The 25,082-nt window shown below is 34.9% G+C and overlaps 1 long non-coding RNA gene across 1 annotated transcript in view; it reads right to left on the reverse strand.

Moving 5' to 3' along the window:
• LOC139075796 (uncharacterized) overlaps nt 1-25,082 on the reverse strand; it is a 268,847-nt gene that overhangs the window by 13,853 nt on the left and 229,912 nt on the right. Inside the window, exon 6 of the long non-coding RNA XR_011526601.1 lies at nt 12,541-12,635. This is a non-coding gene — a long non-coding RNA (uncharacterized lncRNA). The remainder of the gene's footprint in view (nt 1-12,540; nt 12,636-25,082) is intronic.

Consider the following 25,082-nt stretch of genomic DNA (forward strand, 5'->3'; position numbering starts at 1 on the left):
AAAAAACACTCTTATCAGACTCAGATGTTATCTACCATGAGCTAGTCAATGGCCAGTCCTTTCTTTGAAATGTGCAGAATTTGAACAACCCAAGCCTGCTGAGTTAACTCTTTACTGCACAATAATATAGCAAAATACCACATTTGTTAATATCACCATCAATTTCAATAGTCTTCAAGTATTTGAAAGTTGTTAAGCTCCCAGTAATAGACACAAGTTTCCAAAATTTCAAATTTTCCTTAAAATCTCAAATTTTATCATTCACAACAAATACTCTGCTTTCCTTGAAATGACAGGCTCAGTTCTTTCACTTTGAGAGAATATGTCTCAAGTCTAAATAATCAAAGTTTGTCTATCAGTTATTCTTCAGGAACAACAACAAAAAAAGTATTCCATAAAAAAATGGCTGTCAGCCTGCAAACCAAACAATTCCAAGGTCACTCTATCTCTACAGAGCATCATACTTTGGTTTGCATTAGAAATACTTTATCACATAAAATTTTAATAAGCTATGTATTCTAGGTCTGAGATTTAGTAAAATTAATTAGTTTTACTGACTTATATTCTTAGGTGAAACTGGCTTTTTCCCCTGTGAGTTTGTGGCGGTGAAGAACACAATAATTGCTAGTAGAGTTTAGTGCCACTGCCTTTGCTCATGCTAAGACACTAGCAATTTTACCCACCATTGATTTTGCATCATTAGTGCAATGTTAATACAGTAAAAAAGAAAAAAATATATAATATTATTATGAAAATGGTTTTGATTTCATGGACCTTCTAAAATTATCTGAGGGACCCGAGGGTTCTGTGAATCACATATTGAGAACTATTGCTTCAGACTTGTCATTTTTTTCCTCCTTGATAAAATGTGCTATATCTATGGTCTAAGCAGCTCCTATAGCTGAAGACGTGCTTTCAATAGAACTCTGTTTAAGCTCATAGAAGAATGATGTTTACTTTTGATTCTACTAGAAGAAGTTTAGGTGTTTCAAAGCATTAACCTGATTGGCATGAAAGGTCCTTGAATGTCAAAGTCATAGAACATAAAAGAATGAAAAAAAATTTCTTTGGGGCCAAAAAGTGTTTCATGAACATATTGTACATGTGTGATGCAAGAAATTAGGGGAAATTGTGAGCACTATAATAAATATGAAAAAATGACCACTATTTACAGCACTATCAAATGTTACATATTTTGAAACTAATTTATAATGTAAGCTAGTATAGCTGTAAGTCACATGTAAGAATTCCAAAACTGTGATCTTAAGTCTGTTTTCACTCTTCTTTTTCCCTACTTGTTAAAGTTTCATTTCTGATGTCTAGGAGTTAAAAATGTTTCTGATATTTTTCTTGCTTTTCTCTCCTCTCTTTCCAATGAGACATAATTTGGACAGGAGCCATTTTCCTATCACACTTTGACTCCCTTCTCTCAGGAAAGGATATTGTGTAAAATTGATTGCATAATGCTGTTGTTTTCATATGCTGTAGAAAATCTGACTGTTTTCATGCGCTGTAGAAAACTTGACTAATCCACTCACTCGTCTTGCGTCCATATTGTCAGTAAATCCAAAATAAATTATATACGGTCATTAATCAAAAGCTAAGAAAAAAAGATTTATCTCTTTAGATTTTCTTCCACTATTCTTTTTCTTTTAGCTTCTATAATTGAAGTCTGGAAGATTTTGCTCCAAATGTGGTGCTTAGTTACATTGTTTAAACTCCCATTTTTAAAACAATCTGTTTACAATAAGCATTTCTGATTACGAAGGATGAAAACGTCTGTCGAGACTACTCTTCTACTTGAGCATGATCGTTCAGTGAAAAGAATGCTGCCTATTTTCACTATCATCTCCTGTAAATATATAGCTCACAATTATTCCATTACATAAATGGTCAGTAGTTACATATAAACTGTCGTCATATCTTTTCTTCTTTGAAGATTGATATAAAGTGGCAGACGAAGATTTCCTTGTTAGCTTAGACATGCCCTATTCTTAAATTAAAATATTAAAAGAAAATCTTACATTCTTCTCATCTTACATGCTGTGGAATTGAAAGTGATGTTACTTGTGATATAGATGATGCCTAGAATGGGGACTTAGTCCAAACAACTTTCACATTAGTAGGGTGAAATAACAAGTCATACACATTAATGCAAAATACAACATGTGTTATAAAAGAGAACAAAAAGAGTTTAAAAGTCCTAACATTCCGATGTGGATCATCAGGAAAGATTCATCAATGAAAGCAGCATTTTAGTTGGGCCTAAGAGCAGGAAAAAAATTAGGGCAGGTAGATAAGTGTTTAAAAGGCAAAGCAAATGAGAAGTATGGCCTAACATTAGAAGTGGAAGCAAAAATGTACTTTTAGAGAGGAATGAAGAGTAAAATTTGTATAGAGTATGGAAAGAATATATGTGCAAGACAGTGGGAGAGAGAAACAAAAAAGAAGAGGAGCCCAAGATGACATCTGGCCTGGGCAACTAGAAAATGTTAATGGCTTTTAGAACAAACAAAACACACAAAAACAAAAAAGCGAAGCAAACAAATAAGCTAAACAAAGGAATTTAGACTGAAAGCTGTCTTGATCAAGAAGAAAATGAGTTCAGATTTGGATATATATTTTTAGCAATGTTTCTCAATAATATGCCTGTCTATGTTAAGCCTTGTCCTCAGATTCAAATAGTTGATTTTGTGAACTGAATGTTAAAAGATAATTTGATTGCTAACTGGATGAGCACAGACTTTGGAAGTAAAGACAGACTGAGTCCTGAGTCTCCTTCTCCTTCTATTATATTCAACTCCACCTTTCTCCCTATCTGTCTGGGACATTTCATTGCTCACGAACTGCAGACCCAATGTCTGCAGAGTGCCATCATTCTACAGTGCAGGGGACTCTTAAGTGCCTTGGGATGGGTTAGCTTGGATGTAAATGGAGTATTTGAAATTCCATACTGCATTTTTTCACCTGAGTTTGTGCACTTGAGTTAAAGTTACTCAGGAGATTACAAGCAGCATAAGCCAATGACGAGTAACCCAGCAAAGACCCCTAGTTGGTTCCAAGAGTGAATTCCAATCACACAGACACATGTAGGCAGAAGGAATCGAAGCCAATGACAACACCATAAAATGTGCCTATGAAGATTAGACAGACAAATGGACCGTGCAGTAAGGGAGTACTGCACCCACATTTGGGTGTTCTTCAGCTGGGAGAAGAGGAATAAGTCAACTCCAAATAAAGCATGTGTTACTAAAAGAGGAGGCAGGGTAAAAGGAAAACGTCCTTTGTGACTTCTGATGGGGTATTTATACAATGCCTAAAGTGTGAAGGGAACCGACTGAGTTCTGTGCAGGTGGCCTGCTCAGGTTATATGTCTGATTCCTCTCATAGGAAGTTTTCTGAGACATCAACATCTTTGATAAGGGGTTTTATCTTTCTCTTTGTTAACGTCCATTGACTTTGTGCCGAACTAATTATGTCATATTTATTGTAAATGGTTTCCACAATATTTTATTTTCATTAAACCTTTAAGAAGTACTTTATTTACCCAGTGCTACCATCTCTTAGAGCCAAAAGATATCACCAATATTATTAGAACAAGTTATAAATTTGCTTTTAGAATTGGGACTTAGAATAAAAAGTACATCAGACATTTAATTTTATATTCCACGTAAATGATTTTTAAGTGGAACGAGGTCAGTTTATCGGAGTTGAACAACTGATTTCCTGGAAAACTGACTAATAAGAGTTAGAAAGATATATACCACTGTGACACTTAAATAGAGTTTGTTTGCTTATGATAGCAAACTGAACTTTAAAACCCTAAACATGTTTAATTAAAATAAAGTAATTTTTGCAGAGCTATATTTGAACAGGCAGTACAGTACCAACAATTATCTATAATTATCCAGCTCCAATCACAAAATAATAGAGGTTTCAATGTCACTAAACACAATAAGGATAATCACTCTTCCATTATTCTGATGGGCATGTAATTAGCAACTTAAAAAAACTCTCCTAAGGATGTAACAGCCACAATTTCAGTAAAGACTTACAGTCTAAGCAGCTGGATTAATTGTATTGTAGTTAAAACTGACCTTTTTCATTGCAGTTTTAAATCCCATACTAGCTTTTTTTTCAGCTAAGGCCTATTTTTGCCTTTTCAAGCACTAGCAATAGCCCCCATTACTACGATATATACAGGATGCCTAAAGACCTCATGGCTTGCCTTAGAAACCTTATCTTGATACATGGGATAATATCTACTTTCCTGCAATTAAAAAACTCATCCTTGTTTAATGTATTAAAAGGTAAACTGAGGCAGATTAAAATTGTTAAGAGTTTATTTAAGTTAACACCAGTTCCAACCAAGCAGCGCCAAACAGGAAGTGCTTAGGAGTGCTCCACAGACAGGAACTAGGGGCAAGTTTCTCATAGAGAAAATCCAGAAGCAAAGCAAGAAAATTATTTGATTGGCTATAGCTTAATCAGTTGCATTATTTGGGAAAGCTTAGTTGGCTGTTTGTGATTGGTTGTTGTTCTTAACCTTGAGGCATTTACAGAAATTGACTCTAGCATAGGTTTCCACTTGCTAACATAGGCTACCAAGGCATTAGAGCCACTCAGACTAAAGGCCTCCTTGTTTGACTACTTTAACAGTAAATATCAGCTTTTTAAAAATACAAAATAATACGACAAATTTATGAAAAGCTTGATCGTAAAGAAAAACATCCACAATCTTAACACCCAAATACTATTAATAAAGTGATTTGGTTCCCTCCGTAGGTATATATTTAAAGATGTTTATAATTATAGGGAACATCAGTTTAAAGAACTTCACAGTTATCATTTTCCAGTGCTGCTGTGTTGTCTGTATATATAAGCAAAGTTTGAATACTTTTTCCAAATAGAAATACTATAATTTATTTAACCATTCCCTTAGTTTTTGGATATGTAGGTTGTTTCTAACTATCCATTTCTATAAATAATTGTATTAAATTTAGGCTTCAGAAATCAACATGCAAAATAACATTATGAATCTAATGTCCATAAATGAATGAGTTGCAAATGTGCGATCTTAATCATATGGGTATCAAGATATTAAAAAAAAAACTTAAATATACAGTCATATAGATGCATTATATACATTTTAGAACTAAAAAGGCAAAATTAGCTATAATTAAATTATCTTAATCATTGAGGTTTATTTTATCCAATTTTTTCTGTTTTTAAAAATATTTTGAGGGGCTGGCTCCATGGCTGAGTGGTTAAGTTCGTGCGCTCTGCTGTGGCGGCCCAGGGTTCGGATCCTGGGCGCAGACGTGACACTGCTCGTCAGACCACGTTGAGGTGGCGTCCCACATCCCACAACTAGAAGGACCTGCAACTAGGATATACAACTATGCACGGTGCGGGGGGGGGGGGGGGTTGGGGAAATAAAGCAGGAAAAAAAAAAAAGATTGGCAACAATTGTTAGCCCAGGTGCCAATCCTTAAAAAACCAAAAAAGGAAGATTGGCAATAGTTGTTAGCCCAGGTGCCAAACTTTAAAAAATATATATATATTTTGAATAAATATTGCACACTAATTTTATATCTTGCTTTCTTAATCTAATATTATTTCACATTTGAGGTTTCTCATTATTGTATAGAACTTACTCTAAAAGCCACAGAGTGACCTGACAAAATTTCCTAAATATTCACCAACAATTGGATATCAAGTTTTCTTCAATATATTTCATGGTAAAAATAATGTTGTGAGGAGTATCTTTAAAATATATGCTATAAAATATACATAGACAGTAATAGAGATAAATATAGGTATTTTATACATATTAAAATATATAAATATAGATAGCTTGTATACAAATATAGATATTCATATTCTTTTGCCTAGTAATTCACTTCTTGAACTATATCTTGAGTATATACATAGAGAGAGAGAAATATACTTTTTTCCTTGACTCTTGACAATATCTCCAGTTAGTTTTCCAAAGAGTTATACAAGTTAGTGTTATCTGAAATACGTGAGAATTCTGTTTTCATCCTGTCTTGGGCAATAGTAAATATTTAAAAATAAATTTCCAATTTAATTGTGGAAAATGTGTTCCTTTTTGTGTTAATATTCATTTGCTTACTTGATAGAGATTGGATGTTTTCACACTAATATCAATTATTTTGTTTAATCATCTTCATGAACTTGAAATTTGGTCCATTTATTTGGGAAGTTCTTAGTATTGTTTTTTACAGATATTTCTAGGATATTTATATTAAAAAGATAGTAACACTGTCATAGAATCAGTTGATTGCCTTGTTTTTTAATATAGTTTGTGTATAGCCTTTTTAATATATTTTATTTTGCTCTTTAGCATCCAGAGGTTTTAAATTACACAAGCAAATCCATTAATTTTATCTTGGAAGCTGTTTATTGTACTTCTAAACAGAAATTCATGCCTTCTCCAAAATTTTGCTAAAGATCTGATTCTGTCATTCTTGTATAAAACAACATATTCAAATATATTTTGTTATGTATTTTTGCTTACAGTCCAAATTAAAGATCCAAATTGTTTTTATCAAGTTGCTGACTTGTTTGTCCCAACACTGCATGTTGAAAGAAACATAAGTTTTAAAGAAAAACTGGTGCCTTCGTTGAAAATCACTTGTCCGCAAGTAATAAAAACATCTTAAACTTTTTTAAGCAAAACCAGCCAACAATAAATTGGTGAAAGTAGGGATTTAAGGGGAAGGATAAGGGATAAACGAATATCTTTTGGAATTTAGGGTCAGTGAATGTAGTCAGACATCACAGAGATTGGAAGCAAAAATAAAAACACTATTAGGAATCAAGACAACTGCTCTCTCCACTTCTCTTTCTCTGGGATCACATGGTGTCTCCAATCTGTTCCTCTGTGCATGTCTACCCGACTCTTACACTCCATCTATGTTTGGTCCAAACCTGGCTACCCCTCTGCTGCCTTTAGGTTCAGTATCTGCAGTTAAATAATCCAACCTCCCTATCCCCTGATACAAGCTTGCTGGAACAAGACTCTGAGGGGGTTCCCACTTAATGGGCTATTTACTCAGGTCCAATCAGATGTGGTTGAGGCCACAGTAATGGAGTAAACACAAGGATGCAGCTGTCGCCATGAGGGACAGTTGTCAGAGCAGAAGGTAGGGTTGAAGCAGGCAACACACAGTCCGTCTATTACAACCATCAAGAGGTGATTAAAAGTGTGACTGAAAAGCTGATTCAGTAACCACGGTTTACACTGCTTCTAGGACACTGCTTAACAAATAATGTTTAATATACATTTGGCGAACTAAATTAAACATTTGAAAAACTACTAATTTTCTTTAGACTGTGAATCCATTCAGATCATTAAACATAATTCAATTCATATGTACATAACATTATTAGTAATATATCTACCCCAGAAAGCATACATATTTGTGTTTGTTCATGATTACTACACCTCACTTTATTATACAGATGTTTCTTTTATTTTTACATGAATGTTAACTTCTATCATTTGTAAACTGCTAGAGCCTGAGCACCATTTTACTGATTCAGCATATTAATCTCACATTAACTGGTTCTCTTCAGTTTTTCTTTCAAGTCGGATTTGAACGGACTTTTACTAATGTTATATATGTCCTATTCCTCATCTTTTCCTTCCCAAGATCCTGCTTCTCTCCCCAGAAGGCCTCTTAGTCTCCTTACCACTCAATGTACTTTTAATACGTGAGTTAAAGAGGGAAAATAATCGGAGATTTAACTCTACCCTAATTTATCAATCTTTGCTATTTGTGTGTTCTTTATAAGTTAAAGTCCATTTAAAATAGAGCCACATGAAAGTTGAATAAATAATCTCTAAGGTATATTCTGCTAAAAGTTTTTTTATTCTAGATGTACATTCTGTCATGTTGCTACATGCCAAATTACTTCTTCTTAGGTAAAAAAAAGCAAGACAATATATTTTTTCTTTACTGTTGATTAGCCAAATAGGCCTTATTAATTTTCATTTAAGTATTAAATTTAGTGTCTGCTATTTGTATATTTTTCTTTCTTGTTTTATGATTTTTACCAGTGAGTGATTAGGAAAAAGCTTGTCTCTCTTCTCTTTCTGCATGGACAGACAGACCGAAAGCGACATTTCCATGTGAGTTTTTGAGAATATTACACTGTTTTGTCGATGAATACCACAGAAATTGCTGGGATTTATTCTAAGATGCATAGTATTACATGATATCATAATATCACACCTCCAAAGACTTCCATTAGAAAGATATAGAAGAACAATTAATTTGTATTTATAGGCTTGAAATAATTTTGTCAAAATAAAAATATTTTAGTCTGTAACCTCTTACTGTTTATTCCAAAGTTATTCTCTAAGGTAATATATAGGATTTGAAACTTTTCTATTTGTCTTTAAAAGTTAACAGGATTTCTGTGGAGTATTTCTTCCTTCAAACAGTTAGCTATCTTTCTCAGAATATGTAGGCACATTTTATCAGAGTGTGCCAATATCAGATTTGAAAAATGTTATTACTACAAACTTACAATATGTTAGTGACTATAAAAAGAAAAAGACTTTAAAATACAGGTCTGGTCCTTTTATTAACCTTTTTTGTTTATTGAAAACTTGAGTGTTTCTGAAATATGCCTATAGTAAGCCACCATAAGCAAATGGGAAGAAACTCTATCTACCAAAAATGAACGTTTTCGGTGAGGCATCAAGATGCATTGAAGTCCATATAAACTACAAAGACAGTAGAGGACACTGGTATTATAGAATTTTTTGCTAGATTAATTTAATTATCTTAATATATTTATGTCAATATATTACTTCCAGACCATAATCAAGAAAACTGACTATTTATTCTGTCTAGTTTTTTTTATACCATCAATATTTTCTTATTTTCCCTGTTTTTTCTGGGACCTGTATCTGGCTGATACCAAATAGTTAGTAAACTTAGTAGATTAGAATCAATATCTTCAGCTTCATTTTTATTGGACCCATACAAAATGAGTTAACTATCTATATTGGTGTCTGATAAAAGAATGTGCAATTATCCAAGAAACGAGAAGTAGACTCTAGAGCCAAATTCTACTCTTTAATCGTCATAATGCCAGCATCTAGAATTGGCTGAGGGTAGCCCTTTAAGTTAGATTTTCTCAACAGCATTATGAAGAGCAGAGTCTAAGAACTATAATTAATGAACGACCTCTGCGTAAGCCAAAGATCTACATAAGGCTATTGGGAGACTCAGAGAAGGGCAATTTGCTAATCAGGAAATTCCAAAGGAGAATCTCCAGCCAGGGATGCATAGACATAAGTGTATGAAATGAATGGGACACCCAAATCAGCATATGTAATGGTCAGCTGTGCTGAAATTCCAGCTGCGAGGTAAATAGAAACAAACATCCAAAGAATTTGTGATGCAATTGACAAGAAGTCATTCAAAATTTGATAAATTTGACTACATAAAAACCAACTTTTGAAGTTAAAATAACACTGTCAACAAAATTGAGAATCAAAGACAAACCAAATAAAATACTTGCAACATACTTGTCAAAACACTATTGACCTTAAATACAATTTGCTGTGCAAATCAATAAGCAAAAGATGAACATCAGTGCAGTAAGACAGTCAAAAGCACAAAAAGAGAATTTATCCAAAAAAAGGGAAAAATAAATTTACATGGCAAATCAACACATGAAAATCTCCAACCTCAATAGTCTTAGCAATATAATTTTTAAATTAATGAATTTCAATGCTTTACTTCTCAAGTATAGAATGGTTTAAAATATGATAATACCCAATATTGATAGTCTATAGGGAAATAGATACTTAAATGCCAAAGGTGAAAGTGTTGATTACTTTCTGAAAAGCTATTTTGCAATACATATCAAAATCCTTGGTGTAACTTACCATTTAAGTTCTAGGAATTTATGCTGAGATAATTCCATTGAAAAGTACAACGATTTAGTTGCAAACATCTTATTCTACTAATTATTGATAATAGTAAAAAAAATTATGTATATCCTAAATGTTCAACAAGTTAAGATGATTTAAATAAATTATGGTATATGCATACAGTGAAAAACACTATTAAAAATCATGTCCTGGAATAATAGTTAAGAAGATGGAATGAAGTTTCCAATGAACATATTATTATGTATAGATCTGTGCCCACCATTTCCTTCTCTAACAGCTCATGAGCACTGAATTCTGGTGAAATTACCATGTGTGGGAGTTCAACGAGACTCGAAGCAAGTGCAAAATAAGTGTGTACATCTACTACTGCGTAAGTGCGGGAACTGACACTCAACACATCCACACTTTCCATGTGATCCAGAAGTTTCATTAAACACAAAAAGAAGACAATGGTGTTCCAAGAAATACAAACAACCATGGAAACCTATCATATTCTTTCTTACTTATTTTACTTCCCTGTATGAGCCAACTACTTATGCTGAAAATAATGACAGAGAAAGAAAGGAAAAGATCTGGCAACGCATAGTTGCCTTTTTCCTTTCAGATCTTCCTTCATGATCAGTAAGCCGAAGATAAAAAGTGTTGTTGGAATGTGTCCACAACAAGAAGTGAAATAAAAGCAGCTGAATTTATTTTATGCATTGTTTCCACTGTTCTGGTAAGAATAAAATACACATGTACTAGCTACAAAATAGGAAATGTATAATTTGGATGACTGGGCATAGGAATTAAATGCTCTTACATTTGCATTTAAAACTGGCCTTGCACAATATAAAGATGGATGCTAAAATTCATGCTAACACTTAAAAATTTTAATTTCTCTTTACTTACAATGGCATTAAGTAGAAAATAAAAACCCCATGCCAAGTCTAGAGACTACTGAAGAAGGAAAAATGCTCTATATTTTAATGTCTTTAATGGCACTTTTACCTGCTTTTTGAACAAGGGATCTCACATTTTAAAATTCCATTTGGCTCCACAAATTATGCAGCAGCCCTGACTGGAAGAAGTTTGTTTTGGTTCTGGTTTTTTACAATTTTTGCTCACTTGGAATATTTTGCAAGGAAGCCTAAGACACCCCATCAACAGCACTGGCTTCCTTTCACCACTAGACATTAAAAAAGAAACACTATGACAAGTTAAAGAATAGCCCATCCAACCCCTTTATTTTACAGATGAGAAGCCCAGAGAAATTAAGTGGCTTCCGGAAAGCAACCCAGTGTCTGACTGGAATTGAATATATAGGAAGTGGAAGGATCTCAGCCCCTTTGGAATGTCTCAAATTGAGAAGAAACTATTTATAGTGATTATCCAATAAACTGCAGCTTCGGTGTAACTTGAATCTTTTCTATAAATTTATACATAGCTGCAGTGAACAGCAAAATAGGTTTTGCATGTTTAAAAACATTGTGCTTAATGAAAATGAAAATACAGCTTATCAAAATGTGTGTGACACAGTGAAAGCAGTGCTTAGTGGGAAATTTATAGCCAAGAATGCATATATTAGAAAAAAAGAAAGATCTAAAGTCAATAACCTAAGTTCTCACCTTAGGAAACTAGAAAAAGAAGAGCACATTAAATCCAAGTGAGAAGAAGAAAAGAAATAATAAAATTAGAACAGAAATCAATGAAACAGAAAACAGGAAATCAATAAAGAAAATAAACAAAACCAAAACCTGGTTCTTCGAAAAGATCAGTAAAATTGGAAAGTCATTAGCCAGGTAAACTAAGAAAAAGAGAGAGGGGACACAAATTACTAATATTAGAAGTCAAAGAGGAGACATCATACAGATCCCATGGACATTAAAAGGATAATAAAAGAATTCTATGAGCACATGTATGCCACAAATTTGATAACCTAGACGAAATGGACCAATTCTTTGAAAAATACAATCTGCCAAAACTCACACAAGAAGAAACAATCTGAATACATTATATCTATTAAAGAAATTGAATCAATACTTAATAACCTTATCTATTAAAGAAATTGAATCAATAATTAATAACCTTCAAAAAATAAAACACCAGGCCCAGATGGGTTCACTAGTGAATCCTACCAAACATTTAAGGATGACATTATACCAATTCACTACAACATCTTTCAGAAGATAGAAGCAGAGGGAATACTCCTTAACACACTCTACAAGGCCAGTATTACCTTAATACCAAAATGAGATAGGCATCACATGAAAAAAAAAAAATTACAGACTAATAACTCTCATGAACATAGATGCAAAAATTCTCAATAAAATTTTAGCAAATCAAATCCAACACCGTATAAAAAGAATTATACACCACAACCAAGTGGTATTTTTACCAGGTATGCAAGCTGGTTAAATGTTTGAAAATCAATAAATGTACTCCATCACATCAACAGGCTAAAAAAGAAAAATCACATGAACATATCAATGGATGCAGAAAAAGCATTTTACAAAATCCAATACCCATTCATGATAAAACATCTCAGCAAAATAGGAATAGAGGGGAACTTTCTCAACTTGATAAAGACTCAGAAGAAACCCCACAGATAACATCATACTTACTAGTGAGAAACTGGAAGCTCTCTCACTAAGACCGGTGACAAGGCAAGGATGTCCCCTATTGCTGCTGCTTTTCAACATCATACTGCAGGTCCTGCCTAATGCAATAAGACAAGAAAAGGAAATAAAACATATTCAGATTGTAAAGGAAGAAATAAAACTGTCTTTGTTCACAGATGATATGATTGTCTATGTTGAAACTTGAAAAGAGTAGACAAAACAAATTTCTGAAACTAACAAGCGATCATAGCAAGTTTGCAGGATACAAGGTTAATATATAAAGTCAATTGTTTTCCCAAATATCTGCAACGAACAAGTGGAGTTTGAAATTAAAAATACAATATCATCTATTTTAGCACCCAAAAACTGAAATATTTTGTGTAGGTATAAATATGAACAAAATATATACATTTCCCTGATGAAAAATGCAATTTAAAGCAACAATGAGATACCAGTACATACTCACTAGAATGGCCAAACTGCAGAACACTGACAATATTAAACGCTGGTGAAGATATGGAACAACAGGGACCCTTATTTATTGCTGGTGAGAATACAAAATGCATAGCTGCTTTGGAAGTCAGTTTGACAGTTTCTTAAAAACTAAACATACTCTTACCATACTATCCAGCAATCGATTCATCCAGCAATGAAGAGATAATTTATATCCACACGAAAACCTGTGCATGGATGTTTACATTGACTTTATTTACAATGTCCTTCAGTAGGAATGAATAAACTGTGGTACATCCAGACAATGGAATATTATTCAATACTAAAAACAATGAACTCTCATGCCATGAAAATACATAGAGGAACTTTAAATGCATATTGCTAAATGAAAGAAGCCGGTTTTAATCATACAGTAAGTGTACATACTGTGCAGTTTTGTAGGGGAGGAAAAATATCTTTTCCTTCTACCCATCTAAGTTCTCAGCTGGGGCCCCTGTAACAAAACACAGACCAACAAGAGAAGAGCATACATATCTATTTTATATAAATATTATATGACATAGGAGCCTTCATAAAGAAATGAAGACCTGAAAAAATAGTAAAACCTGAGCATTTTTATGCTAGGTCTGATGAAGAGTACAAAGTTGTAAAATGTTAAAGGACAAACGGAAGGCGGTAATTATAGTAAACTGGCTGAAACTTAGCAGGGCCTATTGGTTCAGATTCCTCTCTGCATCCCTCTATCTTCAGAGCTAAGGATGCTCCTTTCCTCCCAGTATAGGGAGGGCACCTCTCACATAAGAGGTGCTTCAGGGGAAGGTCAAAAAGTCCTTCTTGCACTTAGCATTTCTCAGATTCCTTCAGGTTGAAATATTCAATATGCCAAGGTGTCATATTTTGGGTACGGTGTCCTGTACCTTGTCAATTCCTACTATATGATATCCTGGAAAAGGCAAAACTGTGGAGACCGTACAAAGTTCGATAGTTGGCAGGAAGTAGCAGAAAGAGAGGGATGAATAGGCAGAACACTGAGGATTTTTAGGGCAGTGAAACTATAGTAGGTAATACTACCCCAGTGGATACATCTTTCAAAACCCATAAAATGTACACCACCAAGAGTGAACTGTAATGAAAACCATGTACTTGGGGTGATATGTTAATGTAAGTTCATTGATTGTAACAAATGTACCACTCAGGTGCAGGATGTCGACAGTGGAGGAGATTGCACATGGGGACAAGGGGTATATGGAAACTTTCTACTTTTTGCTCAATTTTGCTGTGAACCTAAAACTCTCTAAAAATAAAGATTATTAATTAAAAAAAGACATTGCACTTAAAGAAAAGAGATTAAACAGAATACTTAAGTAGTGAGTATGCAAAGGAATTAGAACAAATGTGCAAAAGCAAGAGCAAGCTTGAGGCTAAGAAGGCAGGAATGTTTCATCAAGACTCACCTTGACCTTGGCTCTCAGAGGTGATGGGTAAATGAATAAAACCACCGAGTGTGAAGTGAAACCGCTGAATCTTATCTCAACTTTAAGTTTAAAAACAAAGAACAATGCAGTTTTTACCTGTCTGTCCATTTTACCAATCTCCGCACTGCTCAGAATTTATATTGTTTTATACAGCAGGAGCAGAAACACAGCAATGCATTTGGGCTAGATGGAATGGCTCATTCCCACCCGGAGTTCAGAGCTCGCCCCCCTGGTTTGAACTCTGTAACAGTCCCTCTAACGGTTTATCTGCCTCCACTGTTCTGCGGCCCTTCACATGAAGCCACCTTTGTTCTGCCAGGAATATCTTCCTACGCACAGATCACTCTCCTCCGCTACCTGCCAGAGACGGAGCTAGCACAAGTGAGAAGCTTCTGGACTGGTACTAAACTTCTAGGCAACTGCCTGGGAGAAGCTAAGAATTCCCTCACAAACTCAGGATTTGGAAGGACATTCTCATCCAATTCAGGAGGAACTTCTGTCTGACTTTGGTGAGGAATCTGACTCCAAAAAGCCAGCAATGAGGAATTTCACTCATTTAAATTTAAACTAATGGGAACTATGTGTATTTTCATTCACCATCATTTGCTCACAGGACAATTCGCAATTGCTTGCCTCCTAGTAGTTACAATTAGATGCTAATACATTGTGACAGTGCTTTTCTTTGTGACAGATCACTCATTTTCCCCTCTTTGCCTGTCTGTGACTTTCTGTGTTTATGCCTCAGGATTTATTAATTCGCATATCTCCATCTTCCTGCATCTTTGCCGATCCACTAATTCCTTTTACACATTTTTGCCAGTTCCCTCTTCTTCAGAGATGGCATGAAATTCTGTTTACTTTTCTCCATTTTCTTTTATCTGTCTCATGGGCTTCATTGCAGGAAACTACTATCTTTCTATGACATATTTCTCTATTCTATTCCCGTCTCTCTTTTTCCTCTTTTTACCTTACTATTATTTTTTTAGGTGAGAAAATTTTTGGACACCAGATAGAAAATTCCATAGACGCAGGAAGAGTATACCACTGCAAGTTCATGAATTCTTGAATTTTAGGAGAAATTGTAGTCACAGAGGGATCACTCTATTTTTAAGTTCTGTGCCATTTCTCTTAGACATGAAAGAACATCAAATGGAAGGAGATACAGGGCAGTCAAAGCAGAAGGAACGCCTGGACCAAGTACTGTTTGAGGAAATGTAAGAATTCTAGAGGATAACCTAGGAAGCATGAAATTAACCTGGAATCCTTAGGCTCAGGACAGATCTTGAGGCCTTGCATATCGAGTTTAGAGCTTATGCTTTTGGAGGTGAGGAGCCAACAATGATTTATAAGAGTACAATTGTTAAGAGATTTTATTTTATTCACTGCTGATCTTGGAATCCCTATCCCTATTTTTCATCAAAGATTTACAGTTCCTCAACTGCAAAGTTTCGAGTAAGTGTGTTTTCAGTAACCTCATAGCCATGTTTAGGGAAGGAATTTGAAGGGAGTATTTTGATCTATTCTCAACTTCCTGCTCTTTTCAGGGAAAAAGTGCTCAACAAATCAATGGGGTCATATTAAAACCTTGTTTGTATCCTCACTTGAACAAGCCATTGTAAAAAATAAAATAATAAAGATTTGTTTTAAAGCACTCTGGGAAATGTGAATGTAGTCTGTACACTAGATGATATTGAAGAATTTGTAATGTTGTGATGTGTGATAACGGCAAAGCGTTTATTTAAAAAATACCTGAATCAGCTGGAATCATAATAAAGCCTTGATAGGTGAAACACATGATATCAAAAATATGATTTGAAATATGCCAACTCCTCCAAAGCTAAAGTACAGGAATATATGAAGTTGCAAAAAAAGCAATTATTGATCATTGTTGAATATAATTGATAAGATGGCATTTTTTCTACTTTTTGTTGGTTTTTTTTGCTGAGGAAGGTTAGCCCTGAACTAACATCTGTTGCCAATCCTCCTCTTTTTTTGCTTGAGGAAGATTAGCCCTGAGCTGACAACTGTGTCAATCTCCCTCCACTTTATATGTAGGTCGCCACCACAGCATAGCTGACGAGTAGTGTAGGTCTGCGCCTGGATCCAAACCAGTGAACCCAGGTCACCAAAGCGGAGAACACCAAACTTAACCACTATGCCAGAAGGTTGGCCCCTTTTCTCTGCTTTTATGTATTTGAAAGTTTCCAAACATAAAGTGAAAACAGAAAATTGAATTCACCAAAAGTAGTCAAGGAACTAAATAAGCAAAAAAAAATAAATTTTGGCAGTCAGATGAACAACAATAAAAATTAGAAATTAAACTGTTATTTTTTTAAGTCCTTTCTAAAGAGTTAAATATAAACAGATATTCTAAAATCCTTTAAAATGAAGCAAAAGGAAAGGAAATGCAATCTTAGAAGCCTCATAAAACTTATTCAGAATTAAGACCCTGGGAAGTGTCAAATAATCATGATGTATAGGAGATAATTACTCAATCTCTGGAAATGGAGAACAGCCATGGCCTCCCCTCATACACTTTCAAAGTTCAGTTACATTTTATAAGAACCTTGATGTACTCATTGTATAGAACCATTAAATGTTAGACCGGGAGGGAACCTTAGAAATCACTCCAGTCTGCCCTGTGTTCTACAGCATATTATTTTGAGCTACCAGTACAAACTGCCAAGCTCTCAAATTTCAAGGTGAGTAGATTAACAATATACTCTAATTTCACATTGTACAAGGGAATGATTTTGTTTTGGAAACCATGCCCTTCTGTGCAAAAATAATAACCACTAGTAATAACCAACAGCTTATACTTGAATGGTTCCATCTAAGGAGTTCAGAGTAAATCACAGACTTTGTTTTGGCCTCATACATTGCCAAACCACGTAAATCTTAGAAACTGTATCACTACTCCACGACCAATCATTCCTATTATTCTACAAATTAATTATGAGTTTGAATATGCTACCTTAAATGCTAGGAATGCTTTTGACATATAATTTAATTCCAAGTAAAGGCTAACACCTATGCAGAATATATCTAGTGTCTAATGTGGAGCTGTTAAAAGACGGAGTTGGCAAACTACTGCCTGCAGGCCAAATCGGACCCAGCCTCTGTGTTGTAGGTAAAGTTTTACTAGAACACAGACACACACATTCGCTATGTGTAGTCTCTGGCTGCTTTTACAATACAATGACAGAGTTGACTAGTTAACAGAGACCATAGGGCCCACAAGCCTAATATGCACTGTTTAGCTCTTTATAGACAAAGTTTGCTAAACTCTCATTTAAAGCATTGCTCTCAGCAAATTGCCAGTGTCACAGATGATTGCCAAAATGACCATACTAATACAGAAATACAGAGAAATTCTTGTTGAGTTGCATAAATATGAGATTAATAACTGTACTAATGTGCATTCATAATGAGGGCTCTATAATATATTGTGTGGGAGGTTTTTAGGCTATCTATTATTAATCAGAATAGGTACTACAAACAACAAATTAGCAAGAATTATTATTTCTAGAAAAATATTCCCATTTTCCCGTGATTTCCATTGTAACTTCAGTGATGAGTTTGTTGGTTGTGTCTAGAAAGACAAAAATAAGTAGGATCCAAAAATCCTTGAATTCTCAATCTGGAGCCTACTACTGCCATAGCTATCGTTTCTAGATCAGAGAGAAAGAGAGAGAGAATGGGAATATTTCTCAAGGACATTGCTTACTTCTAAATGGACAAAAGAACTTGACATCTGGAATAAAAGCAGAAGAATCAATCTCTTTAACCCCTTTCTCCTGGCCATTTCATCACTTTATTTGTAATCTTGAACATTATGCTTTGCTCACTACAATCCTCCTTAAACTTCATATAGGACTATCAAGGAAGTCCAAATGAAAGTGGGGATATATTTGTCATGGATTTGTTTGCTCAAAGAAAATGGCTGAAATCCAATGATCACAAAATTTATGATACACAATTTTTGAATTTCAACCTCAGATTGTCTAGGTAACATGAGATTTCAATAACATCATAGTGTTCACAAGGAACATGGCCAGGCCATGACGGTATTGACACCCACAAAGGGTATGGATGTTATTATAGCAGAAACTTGAGTCTATTTGGGTTTTGTAGTTCTTGAGAAGGCTTCTTATAACTTCTATCAAGTTGGCTATGTGTTGCAGAAGAAAACAAGACTTCCTCTACAGATAAAGTAACAGTAAAATCTTGTGAATTAGAGTAAGATTCATAACAGAAATGTGAACAAGATCCTTATAAAAAAGTTTATTGGCTTTTTTTCTAAAACTTTAAAGATGGGCCACAATATCTTCCAACATGTTAACAGGAACCTTCAAAGCTAATCTCACGTAAGAGTCATTTAGTCTGTGAGTCAATTAATGTTGAGGCTGCAGTCAGTCATCAGTGCTTGTGTGCTAAATAAAGGAATCGCAGAGTTCTAGTCGTATAAGCCATTGGAGCTAACCAGGAAAGGAACTGATGCATTCAATTACATCTCATTCTAGACTTATATTTAAAGCATGTGTGCATCGACTGTAGTGAAGGGATACCTCCTACTCTATGAAATCTGTTCTGAAGAAAGAAGGGTCTCAAAAATTACACGTTCTGCTGTTCTGAACTGCCGGTAAATTCCTTAGCTACTAAATTAAAGGTTCTTCTTACTACTGCAACGACTGGTAAACTACATGAGAAGACATACTCTGTATTTTGCCACTTCAAGGATTTTTATAAAGAAAAGTTGGTAGACAGTCAATTTAACTGTTTTTCCAACAGAAGTGAAGTGGATTTCCTAAGTGTGCAGGTACTTAATCGCATGTTTTGAATGTGTCATAAAAAACAGTTTTTTTGCAAACAAGACAGTAACGTTGTTGATACATTTAAAAAGACAAGGTTTATCCATTGTCATCCTTATATGAAGGATGTATTCTAAATTTGCATGGCACATCTATGCAAGGAACTGGTGACTACAGTAATAGCCAAAGGTACCTGATCATATTTTACATAGAAAATTTTAATTTGGATGAAGTACATTAAATTTTTTTGGTTGATTTTATTTTGTGAAAATATCTTTTATTGAGAAAATATGCTTTTTTAATACACTGGACATATTCTTGTGACAGTAAATGCATGTTGGTTTATTTCTTTTTAATCTATATTTTATCACTAATAATGATTTGATAAAAGACTCTCCCTTAATGGATGAAAAACGAGACAATGGCCAAGCCAAAATAGTTAGCAAAAATGAAATTTTGGGGTTTTCTCAACTACCACAGTTTCAACAGGTGGTATAAACAGTGCTGGAGATCCTTGTGCATTAAAAAATACGTATTTGTGTGAGCTAAGGGATCACGTACTGTTGCACATTTTTAAAAAGTTCCAGAAACAATTTAGATTTGAGTTATAGCTTGCTGAGGGCTAAAACATAATTAGCCTCATTAATAAAATCTACAGTAGAAGTTTACTGAACAGGTAGACATTTTAAAAGTATAAAGTTTATCTGTATAATATTATGAAATGAAAATAAAATATTTTTTCTCTTCTATTCTGTTGTTATGTTATATACGAACTATACAAAGATTTACGCCAGTAATTTTTGAGAATTGAAGAATTGTAATTTGCTATACTATTAAGAACCATTATTTCCATTATTTCAGAAACTAATCAATCTAAAACTGGAGCTGAATCTCATAAAGCCTTCTCTACATGGCAGAGGCATGATGCGCATACTCTGCAAAGGACAAGGAGAAACTTTGCTCTCAGGTGGTTATTATTTTGCATGTATTTATTTTTATGCTTTTTGGCTTTCAACGTATCATTATTTATTTTGCCTTTTATGACAATTAACAAGACATTCAAATGACCACAATCTTCTAATAACTAGCTGGATTGTTAGAAATTGCAGAATGAATCAACTAATTTTGCTACTAAGCAAAACAGCAAACAGCAAAATTGCAAGACTTTCTAAAACAAAAATTTGACTATTTCATGACGGTAGTGGTCCACAAGATGTTACTCAGATAATCCTAAGATGTGTCACATGAGTAAACTTCGGTGATGCTGTTGAGTTGATACACATCTACTGTAAATTGCTGTGCAACCTGCCACGTTGCTGAGGATACTAGACAATAGAACATGATAGGTGGAAAGTAAGGTCTGTCAATACTCTGAAAATTTCATTTTAGCTATTTGTGTAAAACTCTTCCTCCCCCGAAGTATCCGCCATCACTGCTACGGAGCTGTGGAATTGATGGATTGGATTTACACCTCCTCTTCCTTCTCTTCCCACCTTTTTGGTGACAGTGCTAATGGACTGTCAGATGACTGGAAATGAACAGTCAAATCCTGGCAGCAGGAATATGAAGAAGCAGCGAGGGGCACAGAGTTCAGCCTATTGTTATCTGTGTTTCTTCATTATTTGAGAAGTGGATGTAATGAGCTTTTGCTTAATTTGGGACATCCTCAATTTTTATCATCTGGATAGTTAGCCTCATATATCTGACATACAAAAAAGTATCAGCATAATAGAAGCAATTCTGTTGACACTTCAACTGTCTAAACGTAACCCATTAATTTGAGTAGTTACCTGAAGAGGATGTGTTACAGGGAAAAGTCATTGATTGGTTCCAGAAATCTTCATTAAAGAACTGTCAACACACTCTCAGCTCTGGTGCCAAAAGCAGAATTTCTTTAAGCACTAACTACATTCTTTGGCAGAGCTTGGAAGGCAGATGCCAAGTCTACATTTGATGCCTATAACTAGAAAAATAACTTGAAAAACTACTGCTTCCATTTGTCTTGATCAAAGATCACTGATTTTTGATAATGTACACCATAATCTTATCCAAAAGGGAAATTAAAGGACATGAACTGACATGTTAGAAATTAGGGTTTAATTTTAAATAAAAAGAGCTTCAAAAATGGGGTGCACTGATAAAGACCATTTAGAACCATACTCTAAATAGCCACAATGAATGTACATGGAACTAATTTGATCAGACCAAGTAAGTTCTGCTAGTGCAGGCTGATGAACTGGCACACAGAGTACTGGGTTTGAGGTTGCTCAAAGCTGATTGGCATAGGGACTCTGAAGTATATGATATATAAGAATTGGAGAATGTTTAGCTGATAGAATTTAAGAATAACATCAATTTAATAATCAGAATTCTATCTGGGTATAGAGTTGACCATGTGACTATTAGCAAAATAAAAGTGAGTCATATTTTTTTTCTGGTCAAATGTTTTCCCAGAATTGTTCAGGACTCTGAAATGACTTTGAACTATTTAGATGTTACTATTTCCACATGTGCTATTTGGTTTGGGGATTAATTATTGTCTTGACCTTTCCATTTTCAAATTAACTGACGGATTACTGCCTACTCCCACTGATACTTTAATCTTTGGTGATCTAACTTATTCAATTCTTCTTCTTGTCTGGTCCCAAAAGCTACCACTGACATTATCTTGCCCAGTGTTATCTCCTTCATGGTTGTTTCCATCAGTCCACTAGGCAATCCTACCCCTCTGCCTGGTATGAGTAGTTATAATCAATGGCTATATGGTTATCTATCACTCCAGCCAACTCTAAGTAGTTTATCATTATGTTATGCTGTCTTCAGTTCAAAGTTGAGTTGTCAATAGCACTGCTTCTTAAAAGTCAATGTAGTAAGCATCTTCCTGTCTTGTTCTGTTTGTCTTCTTGCTCATGTCTATTTGCTATGTGGTAGGCAGAATTCTCTAAGTCTGGTACTACATAGGAAGATGAAGATTAGAAATGCTACAAGATTCTCAATGACTAAATCCATCTAAGTTAAGTTTGGTGAGGTTCAGGGTAGAAAAACAGAAATAGTCGAATGGCAGCTTCAGTCCAGCAAGGGTAGATATGAGACAGAGAAGCAACTCCGAATGCGCCCTGGCCATTATATGGGACTGGACAGAGTTAGAAAGGCTGTGGTCATTATTACCTCAAATAGCCAGGGCACAATGAATCATGGAAACATAACTGGGTCAAGAAAAACTTAACTCCTTGATAAACTAGATCCATCAAGCTTCAGATCGAGAAGGAAGATTCAAGAAGCAATGTTAGTAGCACCAAGGATACATCCAAGATAGTTGCACTCAAGATGCTCTTGCGTAGTTGGAGAAAATTAGTTCATTACTAGTTTACTAGTTCCTTGTCGTCATCCCCACAGCTGTACATCTAAAAGAGAAATTTCATCTGAGTTTAGCTTGGTGTTTGAGGGCTCCATTGTCCAAAGGGCCTGCTTGGTCATAAATTATATATACCACCCTGATTTAACAAAAAAATATTTCTCAAATTGTAAAGGACTACACAATCAAAGATCTAGTCAGATTCTGAGTTGAGAGTGTAGGGCCATTTACTGGTAATTTTTCCCATACTTTTTCTAGAGTACTCAGGCAAGCTTTTAATTACAATCTTATTCTCATGAACATGACAACATCAGGAAAAATGAGGTACAGGTTATTTAGTAATCTTGATTGGCGAACCCTAAAGACATAGTAGCAGACGTTTTGCTGCATTATCATTTACACCTGGCTGAACTACATTTCGGTAGAGAAGAAAGTAAGCTTTCTTTCATCTGGGACTTATGATGGGACAAAAACTTTGCTGGGACTCAAACTTTAACACGAGCATAGTAACAATTGTTCCTATATATATTTCTTCCTATGTTTTACCCAATTTTCTTTGTTAGAGCAATTGGTTTTGAGTTAATTTTAAATAAAATTCTCTTTTAAAATATATTGCAATAATAGCAAAGGGGCCCTTTCTGGCATTGTGACCCAGCAATGCTGTGGCAGAATTACAAGATTTATAACAGAAAACATGGGTGTTTGTTTCTACTCAGATCCTGCTCTGCGATTCTCGAGAGTAGCAGTGGCTTTAATCAACATTATTATCATAAATATGCCCTCCTAGCTCTCTTAAATAAAGCAAGAGGGATCATAATATTCTACATATCATGAATAATTTCAAAACAGCAAGGTCAGGAATAGCAGAACTTAAGATCCACCACTAACGATTGTGTGGGGGTAGAGGGAGGTGACTGATAAGACACACTTCACCACATGCCCACCCATTAGCTTAAACACAGTATTTTTAAATTTTACTTACACTGCTCTGTAGCTGGAAGTAAAACCTCAATGTATTACACCTCACTGAGTATAAAGAACATCCACATGATATTTCAAAGTCTAGTTTTAAAGTGTACACTCTTACCCCTATCAAGCAATGTTGTAGCCAAATATTAAGAAAGCAGCCTGTAGATTGGACATTTTCCTCGTGTTCACATTCACATGTTCAAAGGTGAACAGCTTAGTCAAATTTACCATCCCAAGAAAGTCCTTACTAAGTCTGAAGAATTGCTTGGAGCTCAGAATGCTTAGTTATGAGAATAAAAATTTCTGTAGAACGTAAATTGAATGTCGAGAGTTCCTTTCCAACATGAGCTTCCAGAAACACTTATGACTGAAAATGAGGGATTTATGTAGAAGTTATTAAGATACTTTGAACTCAGTATCATGAAATTTTCAGAGATCTGTTCTTGTAAACACCTTGCACAATCTACTTTGATATATGAGTTTAAGTGTAAAAATTTAACTAATTTCTTACATACTCAGAATTAGGAATTCACAGGTCATCAAGCTCAGTTTCTCTCTTGATTCAAAAACGCCTGCTGCCTCTTTGAAAGAGAGGCATTTGATCTCTTCTTGGCCACAACTAATTTCTCTTTGGGACATTTCTAATGGATTTAAGGTTTTTCCTCACATTGCTCCAAAACTCACTGTTCTCTACTCCTGCCCATGGGAGTAATACAGCTCTGGTGTTTTATCTCTACCATATGACAGCAACTTAAATATTGAAGGCAACTCTCTTACTGTTCCTAAAGTCATTTTACATACCCCACAAATTATAGAGCCTTCCCCTTTTGATCACTGTACTAGGGACACATGCTAGTTGGTTAGTGTCCTTTACATGTACTATGTCACATTGTTAGCCCAAAGAGATCTTATGATTAACAAAACCACCATCAGCTTGTAGTTTGAACCGTTACCAAGGCAAGTCTGCTTTACTTTTCGTTCGAGAAGTTGTTATTTGAATGTGAACAATTATATCTGTCAAATTTCATTGTCGCTGCTTACCTTATCCATGGTCCCTGCTTACCTTATCCATGGTCCCTGCTTATCTTATCCATGGTCCCTGCTGAGTTGCCTCTGGACTGTGTGGCCCAAATCTCTGCCCACAACTGACTGGACTGAGTGCAGTTCCACGCCTACCTCCCCAAGAGCAGTCCTTTGATTGACTATTCAGGGACATGTCTCTTTGGTGACATGTATCTAAAAGATGAGAAGGGCTGATTTGGCCAGTCATCTCAGGAATTAAAATAAAGACAATATATTGCAGAGTGTCGTATGCATACCAACGGCAGCATCCGAAATTACTTTAGGTGGTATATGCATGATTGAAACAAGGGATGTTAAACATGTTTACTTGTCTATGCGTTAATAAAAACTAGCACATCAAACCCACTGTCCATTTTATGGACAGTGATTGTTTGGAACAGATTAAGAAAAAAAAAAAGA

This window comes from Equus przewalskii, chromosome 14 (genome assembly GCF_037783145.1).
Source record: "Equus przewalskii isolate Varuska chromosome 14, EquPr2, whole genome shotgun sequence".
Classification (NCBI taxonomy): Eukaryota; Metazoa; Chordata; class Mammalia; order Perissodactyla; family Equidae; genus Equus; species Equus przewalskii.